Raw genomic sequence first — 26,809 nt, 5'->3', positions numbered from 1 at the left:
CCACCACTGATCTCATCTCCACCACTCTCATTTCCCCATTTTGAATAGGTTATATAAGTGGAATTATACAGTATAAAACCATTTGAGATTAGCTTTTTTTTTTTTTTGGTTGGCATACTGTCCTTGAGATCCATCCAAGTTGTTACATGTATTTAACAGTTCTTTTCTTTTTTTTATCCTTGAGTAGTATTTCATTGTCTGGATGTACCCAAGTTTGTTTTTCCAGTCACCCGCTGAGCACTGAGCTACATTTGGGTTGTTTCCGGTCTTTGGCTTTTACAAATAAAGCTGCTATGTACATTAAGGTACAGGAATTTGTGCAAACATAAGTTCACATTTCTCTAAACACCCAGGAGTGTGATTGCAGGGTTATGTGGTAAGTGTATGTTGAAATTTATTGGGAATTGGCAAACTATTTTTTTAAAGCAAAGGTCACATTATATCACTTCTTGCTCAAAACCCTCCAGTGGCTTCTCATCTTACTCCAATAAAAGCCAAAGTGCTCTCAGTCATTTTCACCTTGCGCAATGCGTACACATATAACCCACTACCTCTAACCTCATCTCTTCTTATTCCCTCGCTCATTCGGCTCTAGCCAACCTCTCACTGACCGAGCCTCTCCTAACTCAGGGCCTTAGCATGAACTGCTCATCCCTCAGAAGTGCATGCTTTGCTTCCTTGTCTTCAATGCCCAGCCTTTAAAATTATAGTGCTTCCCTTTTCTGCTTTATTTTATCCAAAGAGGGTATTTTAAAAATTCTCCAATCTTTCCTGTGAAGTGCCCATTGGGGTTCATAGAGAAAAACCCTTAAGGGAGTGTGCACTCCCCCAATTTCTGCCACCCCTCAGTGCCTCCACATTCTCTCACTAGCCCCCTCCATTTTACCAACCAGTGTCCCGTTCAGTCTACCACAGCTAAGCCAGTATTGGCATCTTGTCTGTTTTTGCCAGTCTCTCTTTAGATTTTGGGTCAGCTCGTTGTCCTGCACCCAAGCTCTCCAATGAGTTTAAGAAAATACATACACATGCAGTTTGATGTGCTTTATGACCTTTTCATTGTAAGAATGAGAACGGCGCTCTTTCCAGCTGTGTACATGGCAGGGAAGAAAGCCAGATTTGTCTGTATTCCACAGCGTGTGCTGAGCATAGAGCTCTGTGGTCACTGGCCTGGCCACATTGCCCCTCCTTTGCCTTCAAAGTTCCTCACTGACCCAAGCATGCCCTGGTTCCTGAGCTAATCATGCAAGAATTTGATCAGAAGACACAGACTACCTTCCAGACACAGACCTGAGAATTAAATTGTGCTGTCCATCAGCCCCCATGATGGAAAAGCAGGAGGCATCCATAAGGCCTCCCAGTGGCAACTTTTCAAGCCAATGTATTAGACAACTTTTTCCACAGTCTTCCTGGATATACTAACCAAAAACCTAGGCTCCCTCTAGGATGAGAACCCTACTGCAGGGCTTAGATTCTGTACCTTACTCAGTGCCTCCCTCAGGGTCTTGCTGCTATCCTCCAGCCTGTGGCTGGGGTTCTGCTGTGAAGGAACAGGGTCTTCTGATGTGGCTCAGCTGTGCCCGACTTTGCCCTCTGTGCTCCACCTGGAGCCCTCCATGCACTTCAACCTCTGGGGCCATGAGCTGCATGAGCACACCATCTCTATGGACACATCTGTGGATTGCTCAGGTACCCTTCCGGCAGAGCCCAATTGTCACATGTCACATGGTCTGAACCCATTCTCTTTCCTTGTTTCTGCCTGAGCCCTATATGTCTCAAGTTCACTGCTTGCTCTCCAGAGCACCACTAATAAACAAAAACAAGATATGATTATCACTCATTGCCTTACTTAAGGATTTGTCCTTAAAAGTAAAGACAGGGTGCTCACTTCGGCAGCACATATACTAAAATTGGAACGATACAGAGAAGATTAGCATGGCCCCTGTGCAAGGATGACACGCAAATTCGTGAAGCGTTCCATATTAAAAAAAAAAAAAAAAGTAAAGACAGGCCCAGACCTGACACCATCTCCTGTGGTTAGTAAGTATGCTACTGGTTTCCGTTCATGTTAATGTTCATTTATCAGAAGGAATAGAGGGTATACTTATCTTATAGTTCCCTGTGGTTCCTATTATGTGTCTTAATGATAATGTTAATTTTCCTTTATTTCCGGTTTAGCCCAAAGAATGAATGTATTTAATATTCATACTGACTATAACCACTTCTGCCGTGTAACATCAAAATTCATATCATAGAGAAAAAAATGTTTTCTCCTCCGTTCTTCTCCACTTTCAGAACTTGAGCAGAGGTGAGGAGAAAGAACACTGAAACTCCAAAGTTACTGCCAGTTCTGTTATATTGATAAAGACTAAATGGCCACTGTAGATATGCACCACTTCTTCTTAATCCGTGGACACCAGGTTGCTTCCATATCTTGGCTACTGTAAATACTGCAGCAAGTAACACAGGGATGCATATATCTTCTTGAATTAGTGTTTTGGATTTCTTTAGGCAAATATCCAGAAGTGGGATTGCTGGGTCATATGGTAGTTCTATTTTTAACTTTTTGAAGAACCTCCATACTGTTTTCCACAATGGAATATTACTCAGCCATTAAAAAATTGAAATCTGACCATTTTCAACAATGTGGATAGACCTAGAGGGTATTATGCTAGGTGAAATAAGTCAGACAGAGAAAGACAAATACCATCTGATTTCATTTATATGTGGAATCTAAAAGATAAAATAAATGAGCAAACAAAACAGAAACAGAATTATGGACAGAGAAAGCAGACTGGTGGTTGTCAGATGGAAGGGGAGTTGGTGGCTGGGTAAAAAAAGGTGAAGGGATTAAGAAGTGCAAATTGGCAGTTGCAAAATAATCCCAGAGATTATTATTTTATAGGGAATATAGTCAATGATGTTTTAATAACTATGTATAGTGCCAGGTGGGTACTGGAAATATCAAGGGAACACTTTGTAAAGTATATTATTGTCTAACTAATATGCTGCACACCTGAAACTAATAAGATACTGAATGTCAACTGTAATAGGAAAAAAAAATTTTTTTAAAGAATGAATGATCATTTTGTTTAGCAAGATATTAATGAATTATGAGACAGAAAAAGGGAGGCCTGAGGCCAAAGAGAGGGTTATGGCTAGACAACTCTGCATAAAACAAAGAAAATTTGAATTTTTAAAAAAGAATATGCTTTTATTGATTTCAGAGAGAGGATAAAAGAGGGAGAGAGATATAAAAACATCAATGATGAGAGAGAATCATCAATTGGCTGCCTCCTGCATGCCTCCCACCAGGGATCAAGCCTATAACCCAGGCATACGGCCTGACCGCAAATCAGCCCATGACCTCCTGGTTCATGGGTTGATGCTCAATCACTGAGCATGCCGGCTGGGCAAAAAGACTGAATTTAAAGTGTAAAGAGAACTGGAGGGGTGGTGAGGTTGAGAAAGAGCCTGGAGCCTACTATCGGGGTACTTTGTGAGAAAAATTATCTGTGATCGAGTGGCTGAGAGCCATTTAGGAAAAGAAATGTCTACATTCAATTCTAGGCTTTTTGTGTTGTGGGATGTAACCACTAACTGACCCTGTTACCCCAAACATTTATTAAAGTCTGTTATACCAAAAAAGGCTTTTTTATGAGTAATCTGCTGGGAAATAATAGGGTGAAAGCCAGGTATAATTCAAAATGGAGCAGAGGGAAGAAAATAGCAAGGAAATTCAAGACTTTGATGGGAACCAAAACTCAAAGCCAGAAATGACTGTGAGAATATTAAGTCTCAAAAATTAGGGTGGGGTCTCTGGTGGCCTGGATTCCCCACAGGATGTAGCAGAGAGGGCTTAAGTCCATGAATTCCTAAACTGTCATCTGTGTATACATTTGCATGTGAATGGACCCAGGTCTCAAATGGGTGGTTCTGGTAGAGGCAGAAGTCCTGGTGATGTGAAGAAGACAGAAGGGGTTAAAAAACCATGCAAAGAACAGCTTTGGCAGACTGAAGAAAGCGTCTGGAAGCTGTTTTTAGAATGAAGACAGTTCCAAGTTAACCAGCCATAATAAATTCTGTATTTAAAGTTAAGTGTCACGAAACAAGGATTAGGAAGAGAGCTTGGCAGTTTTCTGGTTCCAGAACTTCAAAAACATTCCCACGATAAAGGAACAAATAATTAGAATGTGTCAAGGCAGTTCCCAGACAGCCTTCTAAAGTCCTGCTGCACCAGCGGTGGGAAGCTGCTCACACTGAGAGGCAGCAGCGGGATGGTGCCGCATGTGGGCCCGGGGCTGGCTCGCCCGCTCAGGCACTTGCCGCCCTGAGATCCTCAGCAAGCTACTTATATTGTCTGTCTCCATTTTCTTATCTACAAAACGTGAACAACAGTAAATAGCGCCATATTCCCAGCCCCGTTAGGAAGGTGACATGAATTAATACATGCAAAGCACTTAGATTGGCAGCGGGCTCCCAGAAGGCACTGGGTATGTGTTTGCTCTCTCTTTACTGTGTACAGGAAACAGCTCACTGAAAGCGCCCTAAGCCTTCTCCTGAGAACTAGGAATCACAGTCTCCCACTTAGGGAGAAAAGTTGGGGTCAGAGTGTAAGTCTCATGGAGCCTTCCATGGCGGTGACATTTACGGCAGAACAACTGCTAGAGTGCCCGCCTCTTCTCTATCAGCATCTAGCAATACAGAAACTGACACTATTTAACATCTGCACAGGCTTACATGCCATTTAGGTCAGAAAGATGGGCTTGGTTTCAACGAGGAGACCGTAGCCAAGGTGGGCAAGCAGCAACTTCAGAGCACTTGCCTCAAAAACTGACGTATAAATGGATGGAAAAGAGTCAATGACGGTGGCATTTGAGATCTAACAGAGCAGTATTTCCTTTATATAGAGACTAGGGCCCAATGCATGAAGATTCGTGCAAGAATGGGCCTTCCTTTCCCTGGCTGCCTGCACTGCCTTTGCTCCGGCCAGAGCCGCCTTTCCACCTTTGTTTGGGCCTGGAGCCACCTTTCTGCCTTCCCACGCTGCACAGAGGCCCAAAGCAGCTGGGGTGGTGCAGAACGCCTGCCCTGCCCCGCCCCTGGCCACTCAGCATCTGAGTATGCAAATTAACCCATCATCTTTGTTGGGTTAATTTGCATACTAATGCCTGATTGGCTGGTGGGTATCGCGGAGGTGTGGTCAATTTGCATCTTTCTCTTTTATTAGTGTAGATTTTCACAGAGTCAGTTATAATCTACTTTGAAATTACTCTCTACAGCACGCCAAGTGCTTTGGTGCCTGGAGAGGGGAACAGACTGTGCTGGAAGGGGCTGGGTTGCTGAGCAGAAAAGTTTATGTGAGGCCCCAATACCAAGCATCCTGACAGGGGCTGGGGGAGACAGCAATATGACACAGCACGCATGTGACAGCATCCTCCCCTCCAGCAGGGGCATGCTGCACAGAAAGGGGCGGGGTTGCCTTGCTTCTCTTTGTTGTACCCTTGCACCTCTCTCAGGACTAGTGCCTGAGTAACTCGCTCCACCTCCCCAATTTATGTGCATATTGCTTATCCGAGCTTTTGTTTTATTTTCACCGTGACAATAAACCTAGTAATGTGAACAGATCCAGTTATGGCAAAACAGAGGAAATTAACGCTGTGGCTGCACCATATAATGTTTAGACCAGGGGTTTCCTTTTGTGACTTATAATATCTGATTTTTCTGACTTTGATTTTGAAATACCTTTCTTATAGTTCTTTGTTCATGGTGTAAGCTTGAATCCAAACACATACACACATCAGTTATGGCTTTATAAAACCAAGTAATAATAATCACCTGCCACAAAATGCTAGGATCTATTTTTCTACAAAAGCCAAATCCTTGAAAAACAGAGAAAATAATCAATACTGACAAGAATATGTTGCCTAACTCTTGTGCTATAAAAATCTCAAATACTAGTTCAGCTGTTGAGGGGAAAAAAATAATGTTTATTTATCACCTTTATCACCTAAATGCCTTCCAAATACTATGTTCCATAATCCCCCAAATCCTGCAAAGTGAAGGCATTTAAAAGATCATTTTATTGATGTTAGCCAAGGCAAGAGCTGAGATTCAAAACCAGTTCTGAGTGCAGAGCCAGTGCTATGCCCACTAAACTAATACCTTGAAACACAGATTGCACAACCTTTCTCAGTAACTGGTTATAGTTTGTGACATTTTTTACCTTTGAAGATGTTCACTTTCAAGAAATGCTTCCCAATAGTTCATCTAAGTCCCTCTGTTCCCCTCTACTTTAAACAGTTCCTTTGTCTTATGTCTTCGATGGGGACAGAGAATGTTGGTCAGTCCTTAACAGCAGCGCTTTCACAATTAATAAACCACCTCTACTTCAGACTAAATGCAGCACACTCCTGTAACCTTTTGTGGAAGACCCAATTTTACCACCTATTGATAACTGCATTTGCTCTTCTCTGGATCCCTTCCAAACTCTTGAAGTTTCCCACAAAATGCTATCTTACGTCTATACATTGCTCTTAAAATGAAGAACCTGTGCCAACAAAAGCTGGAATAATCCCTCCCAGTTCCTTCATGAGAAATGGGGAGGGAAGCACTGATTTGTAATTTTAGTAAAAGCTTTATCTTGTTAGGATATTTATTATCAATTTACAATCCATTATCACTTCTTTCTTTTTACAACACTCTTCCCTAGTGCACCTTCTACCCAGTGTAGTGTGCTTTTTATCAACAGTTATAATCTACTTTGAAATTACTCTCTACAGCACGCCAAGTGCTTTGGTGCCTGGAGAGGGGAACAGACTGTGCTGGAAGGGGCTGGGTTGCTGAGCAGAAAAGTTTATGTGAGGCCCCAATACCAAGCACCCAGACAGGGGCTGGGGAAGACAGCAATATGACACAGCATGCAGTGACAGCATCCTCCCCTCCAGCAGGGGCATGCTGCACAGAAAGGGGCGGGGTTGCCTTGCTTCTCTTTGTTGTACCCTTGCACCTCTCTCAGGACTAGTGCCTGAGTAACTCGCTCCACCTCCCCAATTTATGTGCATATTGCTTATCCGAGCTTTTGTTTTATTTTCACCAAACACTCTTTTATCCCAGGCTGAATGTGACCTCTACCTTCTTTCACCCGAGCAATCCTACAGGAGGTTGTGGGAAGGCAGGTAGAAGACTGCAGATCAGTAAGGGCTTAAAGGGAGCTCTCTCACTCATCAGTCCATGGAACACCCCGCGAGGTGCTGCTGGGGCACAGAACCTGCTTCCGCTGGGAAGAAATTGTGTTCCTGCTGCATGTGAGACTCTAGCCCTGCCCAACTCATCTTTTGCCACAGTAGATTCTAGACTTCAATGGCGCCTGCGTGCAAACCATGGCCCTGCCCTACATACCCCACCCCACCACCACTGCAGCGAGTGCTGCTATGGAAAGTCTCTGCCACTCTGAAAGTCTTTGTGTTCGTGGAGAACAGAGCAACAGCAGAAATATCTGGGAATATATTCTCGGGCAAGACCGGTCTGCATATGTGACTTTCAGGCAGGCACTTCCTGTCTGAAAATGCCCGCTTGAGTGCTAGGAGTAAGTAGAGGAGGGTGGCATTAGAGTTGGGAGAAGAGAGGAGACTGGTGAAGTAGAAGTAGATGTTTCTGCATTGCAATTATGAGGAAGCTAAAGAAAACAGCATTAGGTATGATTACGTGTGTCTGTGTATAGCAGAAACCCCACATGCGTGCCTTAAACAACACAGAAGTTTGTTTCCTGTTCCGGTAAAGGAAACACCGATGTTGGCAGTACATGCTGCCATGTCGGCTCCAGAGTCATCAGGAACTCCGGATCCTATCTTTCTACCTGGCACTCATCCTTGAGGTCCAACGTGGCTGTGCAATGCCAGAGTGTACATTTCCAGCATAAAAAGGAGGAAGAAAGGAAGGGCCAAAAAGGTGTGCCTCTCAGCTGAGTCATCTGCTTCACACAGCCTTCCTGAAAGCCCTCCTAACACCTTCAGCTGAACCTCACTGACCACCCAGGGGAAGCTGGGCACACTGCCAGTTACAAAAAAAGAAAAAATCAGGTTTCTGTGCATAAACGTAGAATGAATATTGGGTATACAGCTAGCAGTTTCTACACTAAAGCTAAGACAAACGAAATACTTTTGCTCGGCTCTTAAACCTGCATGTTTTCTGAAAGCAAGGAGGACATGCACCACCATTTCCTCAACACAACACTCTCATCTCAGGGCAGTAGAAAGAGATGGGGAGGAAAACAGACCAGGATATTTAAGGCAGTGGCATGGAAATTTATCACTCACATTGTTTAGATTATTTTTAACTTAAAAATGAAAGGCAGGCTTGATTATATAAGTAAAGTAACAGAACTTTATCATAACAGAGGGAGCTATTCAAACTGAAATGGAGAGCTTTGTTTCCATAACAAAATACATTCACTGGAGGGGGAGTTAGTTCAACAAAAGAAAGAATGAAACCAGTAAACATCTGCAATTTCACATGATGAGGGAAAAGAATATAAAGCATAGTTATTTTAAGCAATAGACCCAAAAAAGTGAAAGCAGAATGGAGCCTAAGACTCATCACTCTTTTGTTGTTGTTGTTGTAGTTGTTTTGTTATTCCTCACCAGAAGATATATTTCCATTGATTTTTAGAGAGAGTGGAAGAGAGAGACAGAGAAACATCGATGTGAGAGAGACACAAGGAGATCTAGCCTGCAATGGAGGTAAATGCCCTTGACCAGAATGGAACCCGGAATCCCTCAGTCCACGGGCCAACGCTCTATCTACTGAGCCAAATCAGCTAGGGCAGACTTGTCACTCTTGATGAGACAAGGGATGGCTTCACTCTACCGTGAGTGTGACCCATCTGGTGGAAAGGGAGTCCTACAGATGTCACTGAGTTGTCCTTATGCTTCCTGAGAGGTTATATGGTTTGATAGGATTGTTTTCTTTTGTGCCAAGGCATGGAATAGTCTCACAGGTAAGTAAGATGGGGCACATTTAAGAGATTGCAAAAGCACTGGAACTCAGGGCTCTCTCAAGAAAGCTGGGTATACGCTAGAGTTAATAAACCAGGATTTACCTTTATAATCAGCAACTGAGATTCTTACCTGGAGTATTTATTGCCCTGCAGATAACCACTGGTCCAAGTCTTACTGCTGACCCTGGGGAAACCTGGTCTTAGACAAGAGTCAGGGAGCCACAGGAGGGTGAAGACCTGCTCTTTGTATTTTCTTGGTACCTTACTACTTCAATAATGTACCAAAGGTCCACACTGAATCATGCTCCACAATTGAACTGTAAAGTTTGGGGAGCACTGCCGTGCACAAAGCCTTCTCAAAGTCATAGTGCATTCAACAACAACACAAGTAAGTATTTCTTCCTGAGATTATCTTCCTGTGCACATGCATATGTGAAGAAAACATGAGCTTTGAGGCCACAAATACCTGATTGGCAATCCAAAATCTATGATTCACTGGGCTAGGGTAACACTGGGAAAGCAATTAACATTTCTCATGTGCAAAAGTGGAAAAGCAGTTTCTTACTTCTTTGGAGTGATGTTGCAGTGATTCAATAATACACAACACTTAGTAGGTATTCAACAAATGTCAGAATCTCTCCCTCTCTCCCACCTCCCCAACCCATTCAATTTCCCCTCGAAAATTCAATGTTTTGAATTTAGGTTCATATATTAAGCCCAACTTGATGATACTAATATGGGTTAAATAAGGATGTCTATGTAACACCAGAGCCAGGGGTAAAATCTTCTGCTCCTTCTCAAGGTGATATGAGGTGCAGATCTCCGAGAAATAGCTGATCTGAGTGATGACTTGGGCATGGACTCTAGGGAGGTACAGAGGTATAAGAACACCGGCTTCAAAGCTCAGGTCACCTGAGCAGGCAGACTCCCAGATGTCATCCAGCAGTTTTCATCCTATGCCCAGTCCTTGGCTCCAGGATCAGGCGACAATTTGTGAAAACTGCCAATTCCATTCATCAGCTCAAAGGTGAAATCACCAACTAAGGCCATTTTGGAATGTTGTAAAAGAGAGAGATGCAGGGAGAGAGTGAGAGAGAACTGGAGTTTTCTTCGGCGCCAATGACCTAATGTAGGAAATAGTGACAGTCTTCTGGGAAAATTCATTTAGAAGCCATGTAATATATTTGAATACAGACACAGAAAATAGTGTGGTAGTTTTAAGAGCTTATATATTAAAATGAAATGTAAAGACTCTAAATGTCTATTGCCTTTACAGCTTTTGAAATATTTAATAGTAAAGACACATGTTCTGTCTGAATTTCTCATTTCTTCAATGCTCAGAACCAAGCATTAGGGAAAGCTGCAGGTGGGTGTGAAAAAGTAATTGCTAAATTTTATTTTTCAAACCAGGTAGTTCTCACCTGTTTACCACCAAACACATTATTTATACAAATAACTAAGATACATTTTAGAGCAAATGCAAGAAAATAATATAGAAATAAATAGGCTAACATCTGAAATAAGACCAAAATATCCATTAAAAGCTTTTCTTGTTAATTCACATTTAGCAACTGGGAAATCCTTTGCGTAGTATTATGTTATGCAAATCAAAAAGAAAAAAAGGCATAAAAAACATTAAGAGCATCATACCACAATCCAGTTATCACTTATTTTGACAATTCTAGTCCTATTTTAATTATTTATTATAGTACTTTATGGCAGAGTATAAATGTGTTAAAGTATATTTTTCAAGTTAAAAATTCTATGTACTGCGAATCTCAGGAGAACTTTTTCCCATTAAATGTTTTTTATAACCAGAAAAGAGACTGCTTTTTAGGAAACTTCCAAGGTTATTTAGTGACAGAGCAGAATAAATCATATTCTACTGCTCACCTACTTCTACAATTTGTAGATTTTAAAGATAAAAATGCTTTACTTTTTTAAAAAATAAGTCTCTGAAGAAAATATATTTTGTGGGCCTCACTTAATAAAATTCTTGAGTTTAAGTTTTAGGTTTTCAAGTTTTCTCTTTGAAGGGGAGGTGGGAAATAACGTCACAGATAACAAATAATCAAAGAAAGATTCTAGGTAAGACTAATTTTCTCTTTAAAGTCTATTTATTGAACTTAAATCAACATAAACAGGAAGGCTTAAACTTATAGATTTTTCCCCAAAACGATATGAATGGAGAGAATGTGGATAATGGACCATCATGAGTTAGGGATCAATGATAATTAGATAACTTCAAGGACACCTGCCTTTGCCACGTTCAAGGATAGAGTGTATAGATTGCTGCTTTTCCATAGGGGGACAGGAGGAAAGGTAAGAGGGGGAGTTCTTCTCTATTCCCCTTTTCACTCAACCAAGCAAAGGGCTCCAAGGATAGAGCCCCTAGACACAGCAGCACTGTGCTTCTGCACCTGTTGACACTTTAAGATACTGGCTATTTCTTCTGCAAGAAGGCGCTTGCTCTTCAAGAAAGTGACTTGCCCTAGCTGGTTTGGATCACTGGATAGAGCATCCCACTCTGGACCTAAGGCTCCTGGGTTCTATTCAGGTTAAGGGCACCTACCTGGTTTGCAGGCTCCGCCCCGGCCCAGGCCCTGATCAGGGAGCGTGCAGGAGACAACCAATCAATGTGTTTCTCTCACATCAATGTTTCTCTTTGTCTTTCCCACTCTCTTCCACTCTCTCTCTCTAGAAATCACTGGAAAAAAAATATCCTCTGGTGAGGATTTAAAAAAAGAAAAGAAGAGTGACTTGATGATGTCTGTTTTAAGAAAAGGCATTTTAGGGAGTATTTAATAGCAGGTTAATACCCTTTATATAACCAATGTATTCACAGCAGGTTAATACCCTTTATATAACCAATGTATTTGGCCTGCCTATCACTGCAAGTTTGTTGCTAAATAATGGACCTCCAGAAATGAACAGCAGAAAGGGGAAGCATTTTTCTTCCTGCTGCACAGGCTAGAGGGCACTGTGGTATAATCTCAGTAGACAGATATTTTTCAACCTTTCTGTAGCCCAGACTTCTGCACACCAGTTATTTAACAAATATTTCAAACCACTGCACATCTGCCGGCCAACACCTCAGTGTGGACAGTGACCCCATCTTGGAGTGAGCAGTAGTGCTCATTTGAGTATTACAAGTATATTTTCTTATTTTGTTGTATCAAATGGCACGGAAAAATGGAAGTCATGAAAGTCTTAGTTCTAATGGTAAAGAGCAAGGGATCTCAGATGGAAAACCAGTTGATCTGAGAGTTGGTTTATGTTAAAAATTAAAACAAAAAAAGTAAGGGACCTATCTGGAACGCTGAAAATTTGTATTCTAAGATTGTGCCTGAAAGTACAGGGGTGAGCAAAAGTAGGTTTAGAGTTGCCCGTATAGAAAAACACACATTAATAAAAGTCGTATATCTGATTAGGGATTTCATCATGCATTTAGTTCTTTGTGTGTGGAAGCCCTACCCTTAAATATAGAAAGCTTATCGAAATGTAAGATTGGTTTTGTTCATCTTTTTCATGGAGAAGCAAGGAGAGTTTGAAAGGCAGGTCACCTCTGCAGGACACTCAACAAAGGTGCCTTCACCGTCGTGGCCCTTCGATGCAGCAAATGCTGCTGAGACTCTACACATGGTGACCTTGCAGAAGTGTTTGTGACACCTCACAGAGTGGGTAGCATTCGGGGGTTCAGGAAATGTTTTCAAAATAGTTTGAAAACTTGGAGCGGGGGGGACTCTCTGTTTGCTTTTTTCTTTTGACTTCTAGTTGAAACTGCCCATGTTACCCATTTTTTATGCTAAAGGAACAAGAGTGTGGCAAGTTGCTGTGCTGCACTGTACAATGTTGCTGCTGGAAGCCTCTGCCACAAGCCCCACACCTGCCATCGGTGGGTGCTTGTGCTTGTGAGGCGTGAGTGACTAGATACAGAGATGGCAGGTGCCATGGAAGAGCATCGGTAGGTAGCTGTGCAAAGCAGAAGTCCAAGGGAGAGGGAGGCTGAGAAACAGACAAGAGGGACTTCCCTTTGCTAAGACAAGCAGCTCAACTCTTTGGTTAATCGTGCACAGTTTATGAGATCAAATGACAGTTAAGTTATGGTTGACATAGAGTACCCTGTGTTTTCAATAGGACATAACTGTAAGTCAAAGGCTTTATGAGCAAGAGGAAAATAACTACACACTGACCCTAAATTTCTATAAATGATTCAACCTTGAAAAAGCCTTTCTTAAATTTCCAGCTGATTAGAAGGTCTTATAGATCTTACTAATTACCTGTGCTATTATTTAGTCATTTAAAATGGATGAACTAAGTTTAGAATGCACTTAGAAATGCTCATGGATGTTTTTATGAGGATTTCTGAGGTTTTACACTTATTTTTTCAACTTTTATAAATTGTCTTCAAAGCCACAGTGTTTTGTATTTCTAACACAATGTATTAGGATAAAGATATCCTTTTATATGTGTAAGACATGTTAGAGAAACATTTTCTTCATAAAACTTGAGTTGAGATGCTATTAGTGAAAAGGTGATCAGTCCTGTTTGTTGTAATATAAAATAAGAATTTGTTAAAATCATAAAAAAGAAAAAGATGCTAAGTTGGGAATCGGGACTATCTTGGCATTCAAATAATAACAAAGAATTTTAATTCAAAGATAAAATACAGACAATTTAACATCAAGATAGAAAGAGACAAGGTTCCCCATTTTTATTCTGTTTTTCTCCAGCACAACTCTTCTTTATGATCTTCAGTCCTGATGAAAGTAAATCACCAATAAACAGGATGGGTACGGTGTCATTGCCACCAAAAGGCAGGATGCTGGCCTCCCCAGCACATGCACTCTGGGACCAGTCCTCCCTAACGGCGCCAAGCTGTTGCTAGGTGAGGCAAGAAGAAAACACAGACTGCAAATAACTAAGTGGAAGCGAGCAAGGGTAAAAGAATCCAGTGTTTACTGAGCACCTACTATGCTGGACACCGTTAGGGGCTAGGAACATAAGTAGTTTAGACTTTGAGAAAAGTCTTAAAATTGTACCTTTTACCTAATGCTAGTATCTCACATAATCATTATCAATTATTAAAACTGAGAGACTGACCTTGGTACAATACTGCTAACTACCCTAACACACTTTGTATTTCACTGTTTTTTTCTGCTAATGTCCTCCTTCTGTCCCAGGATCCCACATTGCATTGGGCATCCTCTCTAATCGCCTCCATTCTGTGACAGCTCCTCAGTCTCTTCTTGACTTTTATGGTCTTGACATTTTTGCTAGTGGACTGTTGGACAATTATAATGAAATATGTAAGTTCCAGGAGGGAACTATGTTTTTGCCTGGGGATAAAAAGACATTTGAACTGGGTCTGAAAAAATAAAATGAGAGACTGCCAATTTATTATTTCCATCTCATCTGTTCAATTCAACATGTATTTACAATAATGGGAAGAATGTTAGGCACTGCGAATGCAGCCGTGAAAAAGACAGAAATGGTCTCTGCTCTTATGCATCGTATGAGGTAATAAACAAGTCATGACAAATGCACTGAGAAGTACAAATGGGGGCAAGGAGGGTTGGGTAACACTCAGCAAATGAACTTCACCTGATCTAAGGGATGAGGGGAGATTCTCTGGAGGAGATGGCAGTAAGCTGAGATCTAACCTGGTTTAGTCAGAGGGGACAACAGTGGGCCAGAAAGTAGGAATAGCATCTGCAAACGCAAGGAGCACTCAACATAGTGTAACTTCAAATGCTGCATCACTGAAACGTGATGGAGGGGAGTAGTGTGAAGTAGAGACTAAATGAGATTTTAGAAAGACAGGAACTGCCAGTTGCACATAAGATGAGAAACTTCAAATAGGAACAAAAAGTACCTGGAAACATGGGTAGAAAAGTAAAACAGACTGAGATTCCTCCATCGCCTGCGTAACAAGTTTCGTTCATGTTCTGAGTTACTTGGGAGAGGATGGCTGGAGCAAAGAGAAAGGAGACAGGTCATCCCGATGTAAAAATAGCATCTGCCAACAAGAAAGAGATGCCTTGGACGAGAACAATCTTGCATTACCCTTCAGAGAACGAAGATTAGAGCATCAGCAAAATTACGGTACCAAAAGTAAGAACACAATTTTTGAAAAATAAAGAGATTTATTATTTTCCCAAAAAGGCATCAAAAGCTTAGAAATGGTAAGAACTCTGTTAAACTTCCTTAAACTTGTATTGAAATGGCTCAGTGGTGTTTTTACTTTGAATTACATCATGTAGGATACATAATTTCAGGGTGCATGGCTTCTCAATGTCCTGGTCTTGGCTAAAAATATAGATTCTAATAACACCGGTATTAAAAGCCACATGAACAAGAGATGGATAAAAGAGTGCAGAACACAGCTTGGCAGGAGGGCAGGCAAAGACTAACATGTTAGGTGTGAGTGGTGCACTAGAAGCCATTTAAGATCTGAAGCAGGTCTAGCCAGAAAATAGTGAAAAGTCCAAGGAAACTTGGTTACAGAAATCAGGAAGGAAAAAATTTCAAGGAGGCACCCCTTCTCCCGGACAGGTGAGCAGGAGGAGCAGTAAAATGATTCCTGTAATCTGGCACTTAAGTGTAGCTGTCACTTGGGACCTTTGTTAGAACAGTCATGGTGTAAATGCTGTATTAAGACAAATTGAGGAGTGAATGTGACCTGAAGAAACAGTGCTTTGGCCCTGGCTGGTGTTGCTCAGTCATTAGAGTGTCCAGCCCTCACATAGAAGGATCTAGGGTGTGATTCCCAGTCAAGGGCATGTACCTGGGTTGCAGATTCTCCGCCCGCCCCACTCCCTTGGGGTAGGTGCAGGAGGCAACCAGTTGATGTGTCTCTCTCACATAAATGTCTCTGAAGGAAGGAAGGAAGGAAGGAAGGAAGGAAGGAAGGAAGGAAGGAAGGAAGGAAGGAAGGAAGGAAGGAAGGAAGGAAGGAAGGAAGGAAGGAAGGAAGGAAGGAAGGAAGGAAGGAAGGAAGGAAGGAAGGAAGGAAGGAAGGAAGGAAGGAAGGAAGGAAGGAAGGAAGGAAGGAAGGAAGGAAGGAAGGAAGGAAGGAAGGAAGGAAGGAAGGAAGGAAGGAAGGAAGGAAGGAAGGAAGGAAGGAAGGAAGGAAGGAAGGAAGGAAGGAAGGAAGGAAGGAAGGAAGGAAGGAAGGAAGGAAGGAAGGAAGGAAGGAAGGGCTTTGTACTGAAAACTTTCTTCCAGAGAGTCTGTCTGTGAGGCAGAGGGGAGAGAAAAGTGAGCTGAGTGAGAAGTGGGGGAGATGTTTATGGAGGACATTGTGCTCCTAGAGCACAGAGGAGTAAGGGGAGAGGAGTCCTGCTGAAAGAGGTCCGCAGGTCTGCAGGGTCCTATGGTGAAGAGCTGTGTAATGTTCAGCCATGAAAATGTCTCTCTTGCAGGTCTCAGAGAAGTGGATGTCTGCCCAGACACTGACCCCCTCGAACCTCTCCCCTAAAACCAAACCCCAGATTTAAGCAGACACAAGGGAAGCCTGCAGTGCTCCCAGGCTGCCTCCATGGTGGTGCTGACTTAGACTTCACACTTCATAGGGGCTAACTTGGCCCAGCACTAAACACCCTTCTTCCTTTTTAGCACATTCCTCTATGTTTTTGCTATTTTCTTTTTATTACTATTTTTTGTTGTTGTTAAAACTGTTCACTGACTCATTTAAAAAAATTTAACAATGTGTTTAATCATCTTTATCTCAGCCCTTTTTTTTGTCCTTGTTATCATTCACCTTCTTCGTTTTATACTTTGCCCTGTTAGCATGCTGTGATGCATTAGCTCCTGGTGACATGAGCTTTTGATACTTCCCTCACCTCCACCTCAAAGGGCCTCTCTAACACCAGCCACTGTGCCCTTCCAATGTTCTCTCTGAAGTGTGAGAGAAGGTCATGGGCTGGGAGACAGGGAGATGACGTGGAGAACACAGCAGCGGTGAAAGCTAAATCCAGGCGGCTCCAGACAAATAAGTTATTCACCTGCTCTGTACTGATAAGGATTTTGAAAATTGTTCCATATGCAAAACCAGCTTCCATCTAAATCCTGTTTACAGAACATTTCAATGGGGATGTGTCATCATCAGCTCACGTGGTCAACTTAAGGCTTCTTGTGGCCAGTAGTCAGTTATGTCTCCACACTCTACTCTTTTACTTCTCTCCTACTTAAACCCCATACGCATTTACTGAGTGCCTACTGAATGCATTCATCTGGTCACCGAGCAATTACATGAGAAAGCTGCTATAAAGGCAATGACTATAGGGCGGGTGGGAAGAAGGTCTAGCATGTTCTTCCAAAACAGCTTTCTTTCCCTTTAACACCTTTCTTTCCCTTTAGCCCCTCCTCTAGCTTCTCTTTCTCTTTACCCCAGACTAGTTTCCTTCTAATACCGGGTGAGGCAAAAGTAGGTTTACAGTTACTTAGATGTAAAACAATACAATAATTAATAAATACAATAATTAATAAATACTAATACAAGAATCAAATCTGTGTTTCACATACTCTTCTTTCCCTTTAACACCTTTCTTTCCCTTTAGCCCCTCCTCTAGCTTCTCTTTCTCTTTACCCCAGACTAGTTTCCTTCTAATACCGGGTGAGGCAAAAGTAGGTTTACAGTTACTTAGATGTAAAACAATACAATAATTAATAAATACAATAATTAATAAATACTAATACAAGAATCAACTCTGTGTTTCACATACAACTGTAGTAAAGCTACACCTAAAATACCATCTCACCTCATCTAAGCAAATTGTAATCAATCACAGTATTGGTCAGGGCATTTAACTGAAGTCTTCCTTTAGTAGACTCTCAAAGTTAAAAGGCACTGCTACTAGGATGACTAGTACAGGCAGTGCTTGCAATTCCAGACTAGAAGCCACTAAATTATAAATATCTCTTGCTAGGAAGCAGCACCTAGGCCAGGGACCTATCTCTCTCCTCTCTTCTTGCCATTCACTATTCTCCTTTCCTCTGTCTTTTTACCAGTTTGCTGACAGAGTTCATCAACAGTGTTAGTTCACAGTCCTCACCTCTCTAGGCCTAAGCACAGAAGAGGAAATAGGGCTGAGGGCCAGTCAGTCACATATTTCCATATTCAGGGCTGGGTCTCCCCTTTCCTTTCTTTTCCTGGGTTCTGTAAGATGTAATTTCACATTTGGGTAATGAGCACGGGCTTATAAAGCTTCCAGTTAACCCACAGTCAGAGCCAGGAGACAGAACACTGAGGATCTGATGCCATCACCCAAAATGTATTGAAACCAAAAGCCCGAGGCAAAAATATTTAAGCAAGAATGGAGGGGTATGTCTTGCAGCCTTTCCAGCTTAAGAACCAAATTAGTTATCCGGGGTGCATGAATATAGGCATGGGCCCCTCCTACTTAGCATCTGACTCCTAACCTCAAAAACAACCTGAGGACATCAAAAAGAAAGAGTAGGTTTGAAAATGCAACACAAAAACCTTGAAATAAATATATTACAAGCCAAAGAATTAGAGGTCAGAAAGAAAACCAAAGAAATCATCTAAGTTCAACTCTGTAGATCAGCGATTCTCAAACAGTGTCCCTAGAGGTGCTTCAAGGACTAAGTGTGTAGGTCTCCAAGCCCTGACATTCCATTTAATCAGAGAAGCTCCATTTTTAGCTCTTTTATATACTAGACCTTCATGTCATATTTCAATTTGAAGAACAGATCCTGCAGCATAAAAAAAACCAAAAATCCTTAAAAACCATTATTTCACACTATAACCATTCATGCATTCATCCATACAGGAAACATTTACTGGGCATCTATTATCCTATATAATAAAAACCTAATATGCAAATTGGTCAACCGGGAGTTCGACCTCTTGCTATGATGTGCATGACCACCAGGGGGCGGCGTGGAACATGGCCGGCATCAGCAACGTGGCACTGGCAGCGGGGGGCCCCGACGAGAGCGGGACTGTGGCGGGATGGTGAAGCAGGTGAGGGGGCGGTGCCAGGCCATGGTGGGGTGTCAGGCGGGGCTGCGAGGCTGGGGGCACGAGCTGGGGCCTGATCCCCACAGGCCACCCTGAGGGACCCCACCCGTGCACAAATTCGTGGACTGGGCCTCTATTGGGCTAATAAGCATTCTGCTAAGGGATGGAGATACAAAAACAAGCAACACGTTGTTACTGCCCTCAGGGGCTCTTCCTGGACATGAAGATATGGACTGATGATGCAAAACTCAGAGCTGAGTGTGACCAAGTGGCATGACAGGGGAAGAAGAGGGAGGGAGCTTTGAGATTCCATAAACAGATGCTTTAACATCTGGAAACTGGCTTTCAAGTTCTGCTTAAACATAGCCAATGGTGGGATAATTCTACAAGGAAGCCAATTCTATTTTTAACGCTTGTAATTATTAGAAAATTTTCTTTTTAGAGCTGAAATCTATGTTCTGTGGCTTCTATCCATCAGTTCTAATTCTGTCTCTAAATCCACACAGACCAGGTCCATTAACCTTTTCCACAAGATTGCCTTTTAAGATTTGAGTTCAGTCATCATTCCTTTGCCTTGCCTTTCTACTCTCTAGGCATACAGCTTTTATTTATACCAATTACTTTATGGTTTCCTGTAACCAAGACAAAAAGGGTCAGAATTCTGGGAGGACAGAGGCTTGAAGAGATGGCTCCTTCTATGTAAGAACTTTGTCTTTAGGAGGATAATTCTAAGATCAGTTTTGGTGCTATCCTGGAATTAAAGGGGAAATCATATATATATGAAATTACACATCATAAAATGTGACGATAGACCATTTATAGCTCATTTTTCTTCATAACCTTCAAAATTAATGGAAATCCAGAGGGTGTGCAAAAACATGCAAGAACATACATAAAAATGGTTCATTGATGTTACATTATAATACACTAGAGGCCCAGCATGCACGAAATTGTGCGTGAGTAGCTCGCTTCCACTTGCCTCAGCCGGCCGCCCCACCCATCATCGCTCATAGCTCTCTGCTGCTAGTAGCTCGTACCCTGCCTGCTGAGAGAGCCGCTGTTCGTTTGGTCGTGACAGCATTTCGGCGTGAAGGCCACAGGCTTTTTATATAAGAGATGATATGTTCAATGTGTTGTCCTTTATTAAAATGCACGTTTCAATATACCATTCAAAACTGAATGGACACCATGTACTAACAGTTTCCATCAATGCTCCAGAAGCATCTGAGATATGTTGCCTGAGATGACTGTCTCTAACTAGCATATTCTAGAAGTAACCAAGGAAGATCTAATAAAAAAAAAATGCAAAGTATTATCTATGTTTGTAGATTTTATGGCCAGCATCTATTTTTCATTAAATTATACTGTTTTACTTTTTAATTACTTTTAATTATTGAAAACTTTAGAAAGTTATCATGTTTCAGTAACATTACAAGCTATTTTACATATGCAATTTTATAAAGCATTTCAGCATTTCTTTTTCTAACTAAAATGTCTAGACAAGGGAATTTCACTATATAATGAATGAAGGAAGTATGAAGGCCAGTGTGACATTTAACACACATACAACTTGATGTCGATGAAAAAAAAAAATCAGTTAAAATGGTTTTTAAGATACATTTTCTGAACACAGGCTTTGCATAAGAGGTATGTTTCACTATTAATATAAAATATAAGTACCACCTGCTTCCAAAGGAAACGAATATACAAGCCTTTTTTTTAAAAAAAAAAAAGCATGTGTAGACATTACTATGATAAGTATTAAATCTGACTTTTATCTTCCTGGCAGCCTAAACAAAAAGGAAACCATGAAAGAACACTTAATTATACTTGCATCTGATAAGATAAAATATTCGGGGGTGAGGGGTTAGGGGTTAGGGAAAAAAAACATTCTTACTAGTAAGAATGTTGGAAACTAGTAAGTTTCCAACAAAATTTATCTAGACGTACTAATCAAGGGAATTTAAACAAGAGACATTTAGTGATACCATGTCAATAAAAATAGGCAATTGGAGACTGAAAAACAATCCTAAAATGCTATATATTATATGTCTTCTATAAAATTTGAGGACACAGTATTAATGCTATTTAATGCTATTTAACTTGAGGAAGCTCTCTCAATGAACTGTGATCATTAATTCATGAAGGGAACTTGAATAGAAAAGAGATGACTATTATTTTATTTCTTTCTCCACTGTTACTGTTATAGAATATAAACTTCAAGTTTAAACTCTAAGGGAAAAGCCTGTAGGGCAGATACTTTGTGTTCATGCCCAGGAGAAGAACTTAGGGTACCAAACAAAAAAAGTGAAAAGTTAATATTCTATGACAGAAGCTGAAAAGCTATTTATAATCCTTGCCTGGGTAAAGGGTCACCTCATCTCCACACAAGTCAGCCACAGCAGCAGACAGGGGCAAAATTGGCCTCATGTTTTGGACCTGCTCAAATTCCTGGAAAAGGTGATTGTTTGAAACTCCAAATTACCATATCAAATACTACTACTTCTCCAACTCTGCCTTTACTCCAAGACTTCTCAGAGCTTTTAGTGAGCTAACATGCCACGTGGTCCTCCCAAAGTGGGCAGAGATGGGTAGTAAACTTATCTGTCCACAATGCTCTCATTTTTCAGAGCATCTTGCAAAACTAATGTCCCATGGGACATAGTTTAAAAAATACCACCAGCTATGCCATAGTCATACTTTAGGAAACAGATACCACTATCTCAGTTAAAAAAAAAAAAAAAGACACTCAGTGATGTTCCAGTAAAATGTTTGGTTTTCAGCACTGGTGCCTCAAAGATCTTCCATACAAAATTAATCTTGAATCATGCCCCAAGCAACTGAACCAATCAGGTCTCAGAAAGGCACTGCTTATCATTGCTGGAGAATTGTTAACAAAATCACAATAGCTTCCACATTTTTGGCATCGTTTAAATAAAGTGTCTCCTTATGACAACATGTGGCAACAAGATCACTTGCTCACAAGAGCTACAGATAGAAGGTCAATGTCTTCAGCCTAAAGAGGAATGGTTTTCTATTCAACTATAACAGGAGGCCATTCAAGTAAGAAATCTGAAACCTGCAATAGTAAGATAAATTAAACTGAACCGACACTTAAATATTATACTGTTTATACCATTTGATATTGAAACGTAATCTATTAGTAGATAATTCATTTCATTCCTGACATCAAAATGTGATTTAAATACTGGTTTTGAAGAACCATCACTAGCTCAAAAATGGGCTGGGCTCACTGGATTCAAAAATGATAATAGCCAATACTTGTTATACTGTAAGCCATTAACTCTTATAACAATTCTATGAGATTGGTATTATTGCCATCCCTGTTGAACCAATGAGGAATGTTCTATGGACTACAGAGGATACAATTAAAAATAAGGAGATCTTTTCTTTACCTCTAAATTTTAACCACTTTTCTCACTGTGCAAAGAGCAAATTCTGGGATCATAACTCCTTTAACTGGATCTATCTCAAAGACTGTTAAATATGTAATCAACTAGAGGCCCGGTGCACGAAATTTGTGCATGGGGGGGCGGGTCCTTCAGCCCGGTCTGCACCCTCTCACAATCCGGGACCCCTCAGGAGATATCCAACTCACACAATCCGGGACCGCTGGCTCCTAACCACTTGCCTACATGCTTGCCTGATCACCCCTAACCACTCTGCCTGCCTGTCTGATCGCCCCTAACTGCCTCTGCCTCTGCCTCAGCCCCCACCGCTGCAACTTCATCCGGAAGGTCATTCGGCTGTCTGGTCTAATTAGCATATTATGCTTTTATTATTATAGATAATGATAAGAAACAGTCTTCCAGGTTTTCTACCTAACTCTTTGGGGGGTTTCTGTTTGCTTGTTTTTAAACAATATTGGTAAAGGTTATACATACTCTTGAACAGGCATATTCCTTTTGATTTATTCAGGTTATCTCTAGAACTGTAATTTTTGACCTTTATTTTCTCCACAACACATTTGACAGATGAACCTTACATATAATGTATTCCCACAGCCCAACCTCTTTCTGACAAAACCCAATTGTGGTGAAATAAACTGAGAGCGTGAAATAACTTTTGCTATGGTATTTATAAAAGTACTAGAGGCCCATTGCATGAAAAGATTCATGCAATAGGCCTTCCCTTCCCCTGGCTGCCGGCACCGGTTTTCCTCCGGCATCCGGGACCCAGGCCTTCGCTCTGGCCGGAGCCACCTTCAAGCCTTCGCTGCTCCGGCCAGAGCCGCCTTCAGTCTTCGCTCCGTTGCTTTGTGCCTACGTATGCAAATTAACCACCACCTTTGTTGGTGGTTAATTTGCATATCTTGCTGATTAGCCAATGGGAGGTGTAGCAAAGGTACGGTCAATTACCATGTTTGTCTATTATTAGATAGGATTTTACAGGTTAATGGATTAGGAAGCCACAATTTAAAACGCCTCAAAATTTTGTCAGTTTACATGGAGAATTGAATAAATAGTCATTTTTATCTCAAATAATTTTTAATGTGAGCTTTTTCCAAAATGCTATTCCATAGGTAAAGTTAATTAAGCAAAAGACATACGTTATTGAAGAATGAGCATAAGAATATATTATTTTATTGTTTCAAATGACAGTACAGAGAATTTACAGATTTTTTACATTGTAATGAATGTGCTCATGTTATTGCACATTTTACTTGCATCATCATCTTTTCTGCTGTTTTGCTAGTAACTGTGATGTAACTATTAATATAATTGGTGATTATCAAAAATTTTACTAGCACATCAGAAATGACTACAGCAACCGGCAATTCCTGGTGTGTTAGTTTCAATTCTACCCCCTTCTCTTCCACCCAGGAAAAGATCATGAAGCAATGAGCAGTACTAACGGGATAAATTAGAATCTACTTTAGACTGTATAAAAAAGGAAATCATTAGAAAAATCTTGGGATTTGTTAGTGCATCCAGTAAGCTACACAACTGATCAACTGATATACATCATTTCATGATATGTAAGAACTGAATATATTAAAAAACTTCCCTTGGAAGAGACCTGCAAAGTCCAACTTTTCCCTGATGAGGGTTTGGCGGGTGACAGAGTACGTAAAGATCATGACCCCAAAACCTGGAGACCAAGAAACTTGCATGAACCTTGGCAGGAGGAAAACAAATACGAAGACACTGCAGGTGGGTCTAATCAGAAAGTCGAATTAAAATCAGACTAGAGCTGGAAAAACAACAACAAGCTTTCCTATTCTATAAGGCATAAAACATGGCTCCGGATGGCCCAGTTTTGTATCTCCCAGTTCTCCCAATTCATCTGATCTTGAGGGAATTAATTTCCTAAAATCCGGGCCCCCTTCAGGCAAATGACAAAGTTCCACAGAAACCTTAGCAGGACCCGAACCTTGCCTTTGACATGCCCATCCTGACATGTTCCGAGTGGAGGGCTTTAACTACAGAAAAGAATAAGCATCCTCAGTAATTACAAAGTGAGGAAAATACTGGCATTTTCTTTTTTTGGCAAAAGCCCACTAACTAGAGTAACACTACGAGAGTTAGACTAGCTTCACTGCCAAGGCATCCTGGGGAGGAGTTCTTGGTAGTGAGAACATCTATGGGATTCGCAGACACAGCCATCTGGAGATGGAAGAGGGGGTTGTCTAGACAAGGAGACAGCTAGCTTTAGAAAAGAGAGTTCACTGTGACAAAGGAGAGCGAGATGGAAAGAGGGTGAGAATCCCGCAGTCTGTGTTCGCAGCAGGCGCTGGGTGTGGGTGGGATCAGGCAGCGTGACAGAACAGATACTCCTATCTGTCTGCAGTCTGCAAGCATCAGCCAAGCGGGTTCCAGGGATGGCACGGATCTCCCCACTGTGAGGCTTCTCCTTGTGGGGTCTCCACTTAATGAGAAAGATATTACATGAGGTGAGTTCGGGTGGGGCCGACATCTTATATGCTGGGTTTGGAGTGTGCCAGGTTTCAACAAGCATGGCTTTTCCTCAGGATAGTTTCCTGCTGCTCACTAAACAAGCCTAATGAGCTAGGAGGGCAGGCCAGACACTGGGCTATGCATTGGGGATGAGATGAAGAATAAAACATAGTTCTACCTTCAGGTGGCTCTGCACCTATTAACACTCAATCAAGATTGGAAGCAAAGTGAGAGGAAGCCTTCAGAACACTCTTCTCACAGGAGCCCTTTGTGAGAAACGGATCATGCCAGAAGGCACTGACAAGCCTTGTGGGGGGCAAGGGTGGGTGGGTTATGGACCTCCTTAGCTTTGCCTAAACACCATGGCACCTCAGGCATGTGCATGCATGCATGGGCATGCATGAATATGTATTCACACATGGGTATGCATGCATATGTGTGCACACTATGAGGCCTAGGTATGTCTACCTCTGCCCTATATATAAAGTGATTTTATAAGAAAGGTTTAGTAAAAAGGAAAATGGTACACAAAATTATTTTTGGTGTTCTTTTTTTTATATGTTTTTATTGATTTCAGAGAGGAAGAGAGAGACAGACACATCAATGATGAGAGAGAATCATTGATTGGCTGCCTCCTGTACGTCCCCCACTGGGGATCCAGCCCGCAACCTGGGCATGTGCTCTTGACTAGAATCAAACATGGGACCCTTCCGTCCCCAGGCCGATGCTCTATCCACTGAGCAAAACCAGCTAGGGCCAACATTATTTTTTAATTCACAAAAGAACAAAGTGCTGACATAATATTTTAGGTTGGGACTCCTACAATAATAAAGAGATATCTTTTATCTCCACCCTCTCAGGTTGGAGTCCTCAGCAGAGGGTCTCTAAGGGCTGAGATGCTCCCATATGGAGAATCCGAGAGCCAGAGATATGAAGACCAACCTTGGTGTTCATCTCCCCTCCGCCCACACACAGCTTATAACCTAATCAGGTTCAGACCCGTAGAGCTCAGCAGCCTCAGCACTTCACCTTCCAGCAACCCCATTCCAAGGCTGCCAGCGTAAAGTGCCTTTCATGTTTAAAAAAACACACAAAACCACCTTCAAATACAACATATTAGAAGCATTATGTTTTTTTTTAAGAAGAAAAATGCACATACTTCAAAAACTCACATTCCAAAAGTTTCATAGAGGATAAAAAAGAATGTTTAACTATATATTTTTGTTCTTTTTGAACAAATGTTAAGGGAACCACCATCAGGAAAAGCGGCCAACAAAATATAGAAACTGAAGATTTTGTTAAGAAAAAAAAATCTTAATATAAAATAATAATAGTTTCTTATACTACGCCCCTTTGCCTAGGATCAAAAGGCGTTTACTTTTTCTGCAGGCCTGATATTCTAAAGAGATGACTTGTGTTTCTGGTGCTATTATTAAAATGAACTTTGTGCAATACAAGATAGATATCACACAGCACTAGAAATAATATATCTTTATGAAATAAATCAGAATGGACTTTTGTTTGTAAATTTGGGTTCAAAACTCTATTTTCACGGTAATACAATTAAAGTATGACATTAATTGAAAAAACAGAAGGTAAAGCCATGATTTTCTTTTATCGCATGTCAAGTGTAGCGCTTCATTTTAAACACTATTTATCCAACACCTAAAATATGCCAGAGGGGAATTTTCTGCATTAATTTCAATCACTAGACATTTGAAAGAATGTTCTGAATCAGTTTTAAAACATTATTTTAATTCCCCCTATTTTCTCAGCATCATTCTTTTTAAATCAGATATTCTAGAAAACATTACACTGAACAAATTAAGTTGTTTTATATAATGTTCCCTATGGTATTTGTCATTTTCAAAATAATTATTCCTCTCTCTCTCTCTCTCTCTCTCTCTCTCT

This window comes from Myotis brandtii, unplaced genomic scaffold (assembly GCF_000412655.1).
Source record: "Myotis brandtii unplaced genomic scaffold, ASM41265v1 scaffold389, whole genome shotgun sequence".
NCBI lineage: Eukaryota > Metazoa > Chordata > Mammalia > Chiroptera > Vespertilionidae > Myotis > Myotis brandtii.
The sequence above is the reverse complement of the archived record's forward strand: the minus strand, read 5'-3'. Positions refer to the sequence as shown.